General features: G+C 46.5%; 1 pseudogene; it reads right to left on the bottom strand.

Moving 5' to 3' along the window:
• Positions 1–4,906: 4,906 nt before the first annotated feature.
• LOC143432020 (5S ribosomal RNA) lies at positions 4,907–5,025 on the bottom strand (annotated as a pseudogene).
• Between the last annotated feature and the right edge of the window lie 7,107 nt (positions 5,026–12,132).

The following is a 12,132-nucleotide window of genomic DNA, read 5'->3' as shown; positions in this document are numbered from 1 at the left end:
TCCCGATGCTCCCCAAGTTGTTGCAGGAGCATTGTGGAACGTGTCGGCGCCTTGCCGTCTCCTCTGGCGGGTGGCGTACTAACGCTCGAGCCGAAGATGCCCATAAACGTAGAAGTCTACCATCGCCAGGTACTTCAATGGTGGTAAAACAGCGAGTGTGGTGGCCGCCTCATAGGACACCGTACGGTACCCCCCAATGACGCGACTGGCTGCGGGTCTCCATTCCCATCGGAGGAGAGTCAGACTCCTTCGACTCACCCGCAAAGCGTCGGCCCAAACGGGAGCACCGCACAGTGCCACGTTCTTAGTGACACCACAATAGAGGCGGCGCACCCGCTCGTACGGACCACCAAGATTGGGCATGATGCGATTCAAATGAGTCGTGAGCTTGCCCGACCTTGCGGCCTAACGATCGAAATGCGGGACGTTGCTCCAGGACGCCAAGATATTTAATATTCTGGGCCACCTGGACATCGGACGACCCGATCCTCACCAGACACGGGGAAGGAGTGCCCCTCTTACGAAGCCGAAAACAAACGATCACCGTCTTCTGAGGAAACAGCTCCAACCCCATGCCCCGAAACCGCGAGGCGATGGCCGCAACCACGACCTTCGCCCGACGGATGGTCCTTCCGAAATCCCTGCCGATGGCTAACACCATGTTGTCGTCGGCGTAACACGTCAAGTGTACGCCGGCCGGCAGGGAGACCCGCAGAGCCGCGTCGTACCCCAGGTTCCACAATAACGGGCCCAAGACGGACCCCTGGGGTACTCCACGGCTTATCTCACGTCTAACAAACCCATCGCGGCCACCTCTTCTGGTGGTGGGCTGACGGGCGGGTCAGGGGAGGCGTGAAGACCTCTATGCGTATATACTTGTGATCAGAGAGAGTCTCCACGTCGTCGACCCTCCACCCCGACACACGACATGGCCAGGGCATTGGCGAAAGAAAGATCGACGATGCTTTCGCCCTGGAACCGCACGCACGTGCTGGCCGAGCCCCGGTTTAATAACCGGAGATCCAGGCCAGCCGCCCAGTCCAACACCGAGTGACCCCTCTGGTCCTTCCTCGGGGAGTGCCACGCAGATGCGTGAGCATTAAAGTCCCCGAGGACGAACACTGGACGAGCTGCGTACGAAGAGATTAAGCTCTGCAGCTCGTCCAGAAAGATGTCGAAACGACTGAGGGGTCATCTCGGAGGCGCGTACACGCCCACCACCAGACATTCGGCCCAGTCGACCGTCACGAACCCGTGGCCGTGCGCAACGAGCGCTATCGGCCGGATCCGTGACGGGACCGACTGGGCGACCACCACGGAGTCGTCCAGGTCCCCAACCCAGGACGGGCCTGACGGTACACCTGATTTCTGTTTTTACTATTTTTCGGGCGTTTTTTAATATTGCAATAGATGGGTCGTTCTTAGCGGTATAGTGGTCTATTCTGGATAGTTTGTTTAGGTTTGTGCTAAGGTGGTTTCTGTGCTTTTTGGGATCTTTTATTTCGGGTGTTAGATATTTGTCGGAGAAGTTGAAGTTGTTGTTTGTGAGTGGTACAGCGTGATCTATTGCTTCAGTACTTTTTTCGTTTAGTTGGGTTATGTGGTTGTCTATCTCGTCCGTCGTGAGGCTTCTATCGTTTGGAATGGGAGGGTTGTCGTTGGTTATTAGGTGATTTCTGAATTTTTTCCATTTTGCCTTCTTGAAGTTGTATCTGATATGTCTGTTGATGTCGTCTGGTTGGAGGGAATCGAGTGTGTGTAATGATATCTGTAGTAGCATTGTTTTATGGTCGCTGTCATAGTCTAATGATTTCAGTTTGTTTGGAGCTGTGGTATTGAGGTGGTTTAGTCTGCTGTCGATTAGGCAGATATCAATGAATGCTTCACTAGCGGGGAAAGAGGGTTCTTGTGCGCTGAGGAGGGATAGTCTGTATTTTAAGTGATGTTTGTGTATCCAGTTGAAGAGTGTTATTCCTCTGTGGTTATTGTAAGTGTTGTTCCAGGATGTGTGTTTGGAGTTTAGGTCGCCTGCCAGTATGTAATAGTTTTTGTTGTTGTATAATTGTAGGTTTTCGAAAAGTGTTTCTAGTTCCGTTAAGAATTCTTTTTTGTAGTTCCCTGCCGTATATGCTGCTATTATGTATATGTTGTCGTTTGTTGTGGTTTTTAGTTTTATTGCAGTGTATTCGAGCGCGCTTGTGGTGAGGGAGTTTTGTCGTATTGTTTTAAATTTTAAGCTTTTTTATCAGGATGCCTGTCCCTCCGCCTCTTTTTGCGTTTGGTCTGTCTTCTCTTATAAATGAATAATTTGTGAACTGTATTTTGTGGTTATTGTTTAGTTTGGTTTCAAAGAGTAAGACTATGTTGGGTTTGTGTTGGGTGAGAAAGTCTGCCAATGTGTCTCTTTTGTCGTTTGAGATGAGTGAATTTGTGTTAATTTCGGTCATTTTGAGGGCTTTGGGCTGTGTTGTGATGTTTGACGGGCTGTTTGTGCGTGGGCTGTTTGGAGGAGGGTTCGCCATTAGAAAGAGATTTCAAGGGCTTCTGTTATTAAGCTAATTCTAATGGCGTTTTGTTCGTTTTTTTCTGCGCGTTTGGAGAGGGAGAAGTGGGGCCGGAATGGGTGGTGTAGTGTTTTTTGGTGAAGCTGTGTCTGGGTTTTGGTTCAGTGTGGTTGAGGCGGTAGTGTATTTGAATGTTATTGTACTAAAGGATACTCCTGGTTTTATATAGTTGAGGATTGCTTTCTTTTTTTTTTCGTTGTCTAGTTTGAGGGTGGCTATTTTTTGTTCTATTTTATGTTTGATTTCTTTTAGTTTTGAGCAGCCTTTATACGATGTCGCATTCGCCAGGGTTGTGGTTTTGATCACATTTTACGCATCAGTATTCCAGGTTGCAATTTGTTGCCACATGATCAATGCGCTGGCATTTTTTACATTGGATGCACTCCTTTTTTCTTAGTTTCTCCCAGCTTACTATAGTGTGTAAAATTGACTTTGTGTGTTTAAGGTTGTTTATGTTGCTGTCACTTGAGATTTGGACTATGTAAATGGGCAAGTTGATTTTATTCTCGATGGAGTGTTTTGTTGCAAATTTTTTAATCCCTAAGAAATTTAAGTTTTCTATATTTAATTCTCTAAGTGCTATGAGGATTTCGTTCGTTTCGAAATCGTTTTCGAGTTCCTTTAGTAGGACCGTTTGGTTTTTTTCGTTTTTTGGGGTAAATGTAAAATATTCTATGTGTTATTTCTGAGTATGTTGCAAGCCGTTTTGAAGGTTTCTATGCTTTTGACATGCAATATGTGTTTGCTTATATGAATATGCTTAATGTGGAAATCGGTGGAAGCTGTGGCGATTAGTCCAATGTGCGCTTGATGGGGGTGTTATGCATGATGATAGTGGGGGGGGGGGGGGGGGGGGGTCTGATGTCTGGGTTTGCGCCCGAGTTCGCGGGTAGGTTTGCCCGGGGAGCGGGCTGTATACCTTGTCCTGTTGTAGTATTTTTTGAAGGTTTCGGCTGCTGCGAAGGCGGATCGCACCTTCTTTTTGGGGCTTGTTGGAGGGAAGGGGGGGGGAGGTGGCCGCGGGCTTTGGTTTGATGGGTGTCCCGTTGTCGGAGAGCTTTGCTGAGGGTTTCTGTCTTTCCTCTTCATGCCTGATGTTGATTCTTATTCCGCGTTTTTATCCGATGTCTTCCTTGGGGAAGTGACCATTGTCCACGATGGGTCCGTTGAGTCTTTTATGATGGAGGAGTCCAGGCATTGGATTTCCATTTCTTCCGATGACTTGGTTCGTTTTATGTTTGATATTTTGTCGGCCAGGGGGTAGGCATTTTTTCCGATTTGTTTTTTTCGTCCATTAGTGACTGTATTTGATGCGATAGTTATTCAATCAGTTTTTTTAGTTTTTTATTTTGGTTTAGTAGGTCTTCGTGCGTTGGGGAGACGGTTTTTTCGCCTTTGTCTTCGGTTTGTTGTAGGTAGGATGATTTTTTCATGTTTGGTGTTTCGATCGCTTCAGTGATGTCCTTTGGTCTTTTAGCAATTAGGTTGGGAGCCGAATTCAGCCTTTTTATTTGTTTTATGCCTCTTAAATGTTGGTTCAGGATATGTTGTTTATGTACGATATTTTCCACTTCTAGTATTTTCGAGTCCTTTATCAGATTGGTCAGGTTTACGTGTTTGATATCTTCTTGTTTGTCATTCTTTCATTTCTTGTTGAGTTGTTTGTTTTCATTGTTCTGTTCTTATTTCAGTTTTCTCCTCTCTCGAGAGAGGGGATTCCCCCTTCAGGGGGTGGTCTATATTTAAGAGAGACCCTCTATTCTTCATATATATATATCATATATATGTATTTTATTATTTTTACTTGTTAGTTACACTGTGATAACACTGGGGAGCCACTTCACTGCAGTGGTAACACTTTCGTTTCGTCCTTTCGGATGACTTTTTTCCTTGCCATCACTACTAATAGGTTACTATTGCCTTTGCTTTTCCTGGCGTTCACACTGACCTGGGAGACGTCGTCCTCGCTCGACTGTTAAGGGAAAAGTCACCAGTGCGTTATGCCTGGTATGATCGTTGACAAAAGTGAAGCAACATATGTTGCTTTTGTTGTGTAAAGCACAGGGGTTATTTGTCGTGCGTTGTCTCCTTGTGGCGCGCATTTGTAACGTTTTCCTGGTTTCGAGTGGTTCACGGCAGGATGCAAATCCTTTTCAGTCAGGTAGAAGACGGCACGAAGAAATAAAATTAGTGCATCCTCGCTGGCCTCCATCTTTGTCGTGGATGCAGCGAAGGCGTCCAACCCGTTTTCGCGTTTCGATCGCGAAACCAGTGGAAAGTGGAGAGAAAGTGAAACGCAGAAGGGGCAAAACGGTAAGAAGAGGCAACAAAAAAATTGTGTCAGGCAACGACACGTGGAGTTCCCAAGCGGTCACCCATATAAGTACTATCCATCCCCAACGCATCTTAACTTCAGTGATCGGTCGAGAACCGGTCAGTTATGCGTGGTATGATCGTTGACGAAAGCAACAGACTGTAGCGGCTAGCAGTACGGCACAATAGAAGGCCTTCCGTTAAAAACAACTAGTACTACGTTTTAAGCTTTTCCGGGTATACGATAATTAACTTTTTCCGACAGCCTCGATGGCACATGCGGAAGCCAAGAACTGGTGATTTCCGAAGGGACCACTGCCAATGACGAAGCTACCCTGCTCACCCGGCGCAGGTACCAGGCCCAACGGAAATCTCGCTACATGACCAAATATGGTAATGATAAAGTCAGCTCCCACCAGAGACAGCACCATCCTTCTCTGAGAAAGCAGTGACCTAAGGGTAGAAAATGTTGATGACTAGCACTTAGTAATAACGGCAATAACCAATTGAAAGGCGCGCGAAATATATCGCGCCGACGAGGTAAAGAGACGGTCGACAAGACATCAGCCTCTTTCAAGAATCCCGTGGTAAAGCATTAAATAAATAGCTCTAAAAACAACTTCGTATCTTTGCACCCTGTCTCGAACATCCTGAATACGCAAAATAAACTCTTAGTCGACAGTACCTTTCATAGGCATTTTGAGTTTGATATATGACCAGATCCAAGTGAACTTGGGAAACGGCCCATACGAAAACGGGGGAAACTTTCCCAAGAGGACGCGATCGCCTTTCGCCGTGTCCTCTTGGGCAGTCAACCTTTAGTCTTGGAAGAAGTCACATTGGCCCATTTGAAAGAAATAAGCATTTAATACATCATCCTGAACATATATGCATATATTTAAGCACTATACATTCCCCGTATTTACTGTTATGTATAAGTAGGAATAATTTAAATGTTATATTAAATATTTTGTAAAAAGATGATCTATGTATTTACTGTAGGTTGAAAATACAAAACAAATTTATTTCTAACAGTAACATTTTCTGATACAATACTAAAAACAAAAGGTTGTATCATTTTGATGTAATACTAAGATTCTAACACTTCTGCAGATTCTACTACGTAGCAAATTAAAAAAATTAGTAAAAGAGTAAAATAGTTTTTTTTTGTATACAAGCTGATGACATATAAATTTACCTTAATTAAAAGGGCCGTACCTGAAAGCAAAAAGGAGAAATCGGTGGAAAAAAGCGAATAAAAAGTCGCTAACGCCGACAAATAAGAAGGAAGCAGCGCGCCAGGAGAATAAAGCGCCCCAAAGGAGTTCTTTCATCCAAAAAAGAATGGAAAGAATTTAGGAAGAGCAGGTCGCCAAGGAGGCGATCAAAAGCAATAAAAAATCCGCAATTACCGACATAGGATCAAATTGTCCGAAATTGGCATCTCGGAAGTGAGGGCGAAGAAAGCCCTCACTGGAGCCCTTCTCCTTGAACTAACAGGAGAAGGACGAGATGAAAAAGCAGACGGACTGGCTGCAGAACTCAGGTCGATTTTCACCACAGAAGAGGTGAAAATCGCGAGACCACTGAAGAAGGTCAATATGAGAGTATATCGAATAGAAGGCTCGCTATCCGCAAGTGACGTTACGGAAGCGATAGCGGCAGCCGGACGCTGTCAAAAGGAAGACATCCGTGCTGGGCTGAAAAAAATCGGCTTCAATGGAATGGGGCACATGATTATTCAGTGCCACGTCGCCACAGTAAAGAAGATCGTGACCGACAGAGAAGTTAAAATTGAATGGACGTCGGTCAAAGTAGAGGCGCTCGAAAAGCGCCAATTTATTTGTTACAAGTATTGGGAAATCGGGCACGTGCTCGCCAAGTGTAGGAAGCTCGACGATAGATGCAACGTATCGTTGCGGAGAAGTGGGACAGAAGGTAAGGCAGAGACAGCTACCTGCCCCGTGTGCAAGGCCGCGGGGCGCCAGGCCGACTACAAAGCGGCGTGCCAAGGAGAAAGGCGTGCCAACCGGCACCGCCCGCCAACAGGAAGAAGAAGTTGAGAATTCTTCCTGTAAGACCCGTCGTAGTGAAAAACAAAGCGACGACGAAGAAAGAAGAAAGAAAACACGCCACGAATAAACCCGCGGAAGAAAAAAGAAACGAAGAAGCCACGCGTGAGGCTTCCGTGGCGAAAGAGAAAATCCGCGAGGAGACCATGGAAATTGCGTAACAATTCAACGCTACGCAAATTCTCCAAATTAATTTGAACCACGCCGCAAGAGCTCAAGATTTAATGATCGAGAACTTACAAAGCGGCGTGGTCGAATTAGTGGTGGCATCAGAACCGACGCTTCGGATTCAACGCTTTGGAACTCCTCAAGAATGAATCAACGCGGCCACTCCACGGTGGACTGGACAGCTTCCATAAATTTAAAATTATTAAATCACGGTAACGCCAGTACGTGCGTGCGTCAACAGAGCGAAAGTAAGGTCGACCTCTCGTTCGCGAATGGCGCCGCCGCTCGTAGAGTTACAAAGTGAAAAGTGGAAACGGCTGAAACATTATCAGACCATCTATGTAAAGAAAGTAGACTTTCTTCATTTGAATTCGCCGCGCTTCACACACTACGCCCCCCCCCCCCTTTTAATTAACTCCCGCTAGATGGAACAATAGAGAGTATGACTAGCAGACTTTGAAGAATTGAAAATAATAAGAAATTACGTTGAGAGAATATACAGCGAGTCAGATAGACAGAAATTTTAAGAGTGTTAATAGTGCTAATTGAGTGAATCAAAGAAGTGATAATAATAAACTATAATTGTTGTTTCCTTGTTTTACAGAGAAATTAAACTGCTTATTATTATTATTATTATTATTATTATTATTATTATTATAAAGGATTAACGCACCTATTATTTATATTATATATTTTATATTATATACATATAATTATATTGTGACGTGGTGATGTCACAAGGCTCGACTCCCCCTTTTTGTTAGCCTTAGCTCGCTGATCACCACCCGTGCGAAGAGTGCGACACGGACCCTTACGATAGCAGTATTTGCGAAAGGCGTAAAAAACGCGTTGTGAGGACCTTAATCCCCCCCCCCCAATTTTCTCTCTCTATTTCATAGGTTCGTCTGGCAAGCTGGAAGAAGGAACGACCATGAAAAAGATGTCTTTCTAGCCGACTAGCAGACCGCGGGTTCATGAAAGAGCTGTGCGTTGAGGTAGCGTAAAGGGCTCGACGTGCGGGAGTCGAAAACTTGGTCAATTAAGGAGACACCCCAACCCGAGGAACATCAGAGTAGGCCCTGCAATGGTGTGACCGCTGCGTGTCGTCTTAACGATAGAGAAGATGTCCTATAGAGAGTGAAAGGGATCTCAACCTCTCTTAGCCGCTACAGCGAAGTTAACAAGTCCAGCGGCCCTGCAGGTGAGCTATGGCAGCACGGTGCGCGAGGCGCACCGCAATTCAAATGATCAAGGGAACCCCTCTCAGAGACACCCGAGGGGGTGAGAAGCAGTGATCGCCGATATTCACCGATACCCCAAACAATACCGAAGCGTACAGTCTCCTACCCCATTAAGGAGCCCCGGAGGAGGACCCAGGAAGCCCGAGGACCGAAGGCGAATCAATTAGTGAGCGACCGCTAGTTGACCGAGTGTAAAGATTAGTATCAAATCAGTAGCATTGCACGGAGATAGCGAAAGAGTGATTTTGCGGAAAGAAGCAGTACGAGAGATAGATAGAGAGAGAGAGAGAGAGAGAGAGAGAGAGAGTGAGAGAGGGAGAGAGATGATTGTAATTCCGGACAGCCTGGAGAAGAAAGCGTAAGTTCATTTCTTTGGCTGCACATGATATATTGTATTTTGTATCGCGAAGCGGGTGGTGATCCCCAGCCATTCGTGTCTCCTTGTGTAATTTGCGCGGATCTTCGTCGTCCCGCCCGTGTCGAGGCAATACAAAAAGAAGCCGTGACTTCAGTATCCCGCGACACGAGTTTACACCATTTTTGACTAGCGATCGAAGGAGGAAGTATTCCGAAGTTTCGAGTGTTTCCAAGCCCCGTATTCTCCCCAGGTTGTATAATTTTTGTTAGTGCTACCGTTCGGGTAGCTGGCGCCTAAAGTATTCTTTGCGACTCGCAGCTTCGAGAAACCCTCACAGTAACAATTATTGTACTTACATGATTAATGAGATTGTACCATTCCGATACATTATGGGTTCCAGAACCTGGGTGTCCAGGAAGTACCCATCCCTACCTCCTCGTGGTGGAACCTGGGCGCCGGGCTTGCCCGGTGGCTAACGGGGCTCTGGGGCTACCATATCCAATCGAATTAATTTAAGACTCGGAGGTTTGGTGCATCAACGATTGCCCAAAATAGTCCGAATCCTTTTCGTAGAGCAAAAATGAATAGACTGAGCAGGCAGTCTGGAGCATCTATAAATTTGGCCAAACTGATGCTTAATAATTCAAAAAGGGTCAGAGTGAGCGTGTTCGCGTACACGTAGCGAGTTCGCCTCCCCGAGTACTGCTCGTACCCACTACGTGGGTACTCCGGCGGTTAGGATTCGTCCTCTCCGACGGAGTAGCTGAAGGACTCGCCCGGTGGGAAAGGCGCCCCGGCACATCTGGATTTTTCCATCGCCCGTTTCAGTGAGGTGGGAGTACCCTGGGAGGTAGAGGCTAGATTACGTCGCGTATACCCGTCTGGGTGAGGAAGCACGCCTGATCACCGTCCTGGTGTAGGGCAGACAATAAATTCCGATACATTATTGCAAACACTGCATTGTCACGGGTCGGTGTCCTAGACCAAATGGCTCTTATGTGGCAAGCGTCCGATGGACGTCATAACCATCCCAGTTCCAAACTGAATAGTGGCCTGCCCTGTAGCCAGAAGGCAGTAAGTACAAAAATACAAAAACGGTAAGTAAGTGGTGATATTAAGATCTCCAAAAATAGAGATCCCAGAGAATTTAGGTCGAAAGAGACCTCAAAGGCTACATACATTAAGGCCGCTGGCGCTTGGTGCAAAGTGAACCATCAGCGGCCTTTTTCTATTAAATCCGAAAAGCAATACGCCGCTGGCACTTAGAAAAATTCTGGGTGCTGGCGGCAGCTTAAAGTATAAAAAATTAGAGTACAGACCGTCGGCACCTGGAGTATTCCGGATCCGTTTAACCAAAATTTATAGGAGCTAGCCGCCGGTGCTTGGAAGACTCCAGGTGCTGGCGACTATTTCTACTTAATGGAAATTGAAAAACGGCAGGCCGCTGGTGCTCGGAATAACTCCGGGTGCTGGCGTCCTTTTCTACTTTGACAAATTCATAATTGAATTGAAAATTTAAGGCTCCAATTACCAGTCGTTTTCTGAGATGTATGAAATCAAGGAGGCCAATATTTAAAACGGATGATAGAAAAAGAAAAACTTGTTCGGTGTTTGCAGTAGCTACTGATGCTAACACCTCGCCAAGTGAGGTCTCGGGACCATATAAGCCAGGTAAAGTCTCCGGCACTAACATCTAGCCATGCGAGACTGAATATCGATAGAAATCAATTAAATAATGCCGAAATAGAGGAAAAGTGGCTAGCTGCAGGCTAGGAAGATAATACAAAGAAAGGTCAAAACAAGGGCAAGTGGCCAGAAATAAATTCTCAGGTGGTATACCGTGCTGTAAACCATCGCAAAGACCTCAATCGATCGGAGGACCATCTCTAATGCACCAACGGTCGACTGGAGGATCCTACAACTCAAAGTTTTAACCCTACTCCATCCATGGATGGCTTGAGAAACAAAGAGGAGACTCCCTAAGAGGTACAACTGTAGCGAGCTCGATTTACGTGTACCCTTGACAGCGTTCGCTATCGGAAAGAGGTACACAACACACACGCAGCAGACACGAACACAAACACGAGTGCGAAAAGCTCTGGCGAGTGTCCTGTTCTGAGCAGGACCGCGGTTTCAACCGGCAACTCTAGCGAGAGTCTTGAACTCATCAGGACCGCAGTCGCCAACGAGGCTCCTGCGCGAGTCCCGAATTAGGAGACCGCAGCCTCAACGAAACAATTAAAGTGTCTCATCCGAGCCTAGGTTCAACGATAAATCTAAAAGGTGTATAGCTTAAGGCTAGACGTCGTACGAATCCTGACTACGATCAGGCGCATTAAGCGTCCGAAGCCAGATCAGGAACATAATCCGAAGTAGAAATATGCAAATCGTCGAAGACTGATAATTAGCGACGATCTAAATACAAAAAAGGCCTCGCTCTGTAATACCACCAGAATGAGACTCTGACATGTATATCTCTACAGTGCTCACTGCAGAAATAGGATATATAACACCCACATAAAGAAAACATTTCATAAACGGAAAAGGCTCTAGCGAGTGTATCCCTGCGTCCAGCAGCTGGAGACAGCGGCCCCGGCAGGGCAGCGTTCGATGCCCGCCGATGGGGAGTGACGATCCCACCTTTACTCCATGTATGAAGCATCACCCCCCCCCCCCCTCCCAGAAACGCAATTTATCATGATAGCCACACCCGACTTTAAAGATTCCGTAGCGAGGCGATCATGGTGTGCGATGGGTCGAGACGGGCGAAGAATGGAATTTGGCCCATAGTCGAGCGGGGGAGCCGTCCGGTACTGCGGTCGATGACTGCAACATAACAACCTACCTGCTGATTGACCAGAGTATCATCGTATATCGAAGATACTCTGGCTTCGCCAACCATCCTCCCATTCATCGGAGGCTGGAAAGTAGTAAGGCTGGAGTATATGGAGGATGTGAATAGGATGGCGGAGACGCTCACGGGAGCCATCACTGACTTTTGTGCCGCGTCAATGCCACTAAAAAGGAAATTTAGAAAGTCCAACCCGTGGTGGACAGCAGAGTTAACGAGAATGAAGGAGGCCATGTATCATCAACATTTTTGTATCCAGTTCGGGTAGACAGTTCGCGTTCACACCTGGAAAGTTGACGAAAGATGCAATCGTGTAGCTGCGCCGCATGGTCGATGTCTCAGAACATCGATATGTTGTGGCGTTGCTCTTCGATATCTCTGGGCCCTTCGATAATGTCTGGTGGCCCTTTGTCTTAAAATCTTTAAAAGATCGAGACTGCCCGCGGAACGTTTTCGCAGTGATGTTAAATTACTTCGACGGTCGACGGGTAAAATTCTCAATAGGTTCCGAACAGGTTTCGATGCAAACGACGAAAGGATGCCCACAAGGCTCCATACTTGGCCC

Source organism: Xylocopa sonorina, unplaced genomic scaffold (assembly GCF_050948175.1).
Source record: "Xylocopa sonorina isolate GNS202 unplaced genomic scaffold, iyXylSono1_principal scaffold0014, whole genome shotgun sequence".
Taxonomy (NCBI): Eukaryota; Metazoa; Arthropoda; class Insecta; order Hymenoptera; family Apidae; genus Xylocopa; species Xylocopa sonorina.
The sequence above is the reverse complement of the archived record's forward strand: the minus strand, read 5'-3'. Positions and strand labels throughout refer to the sequence as shown.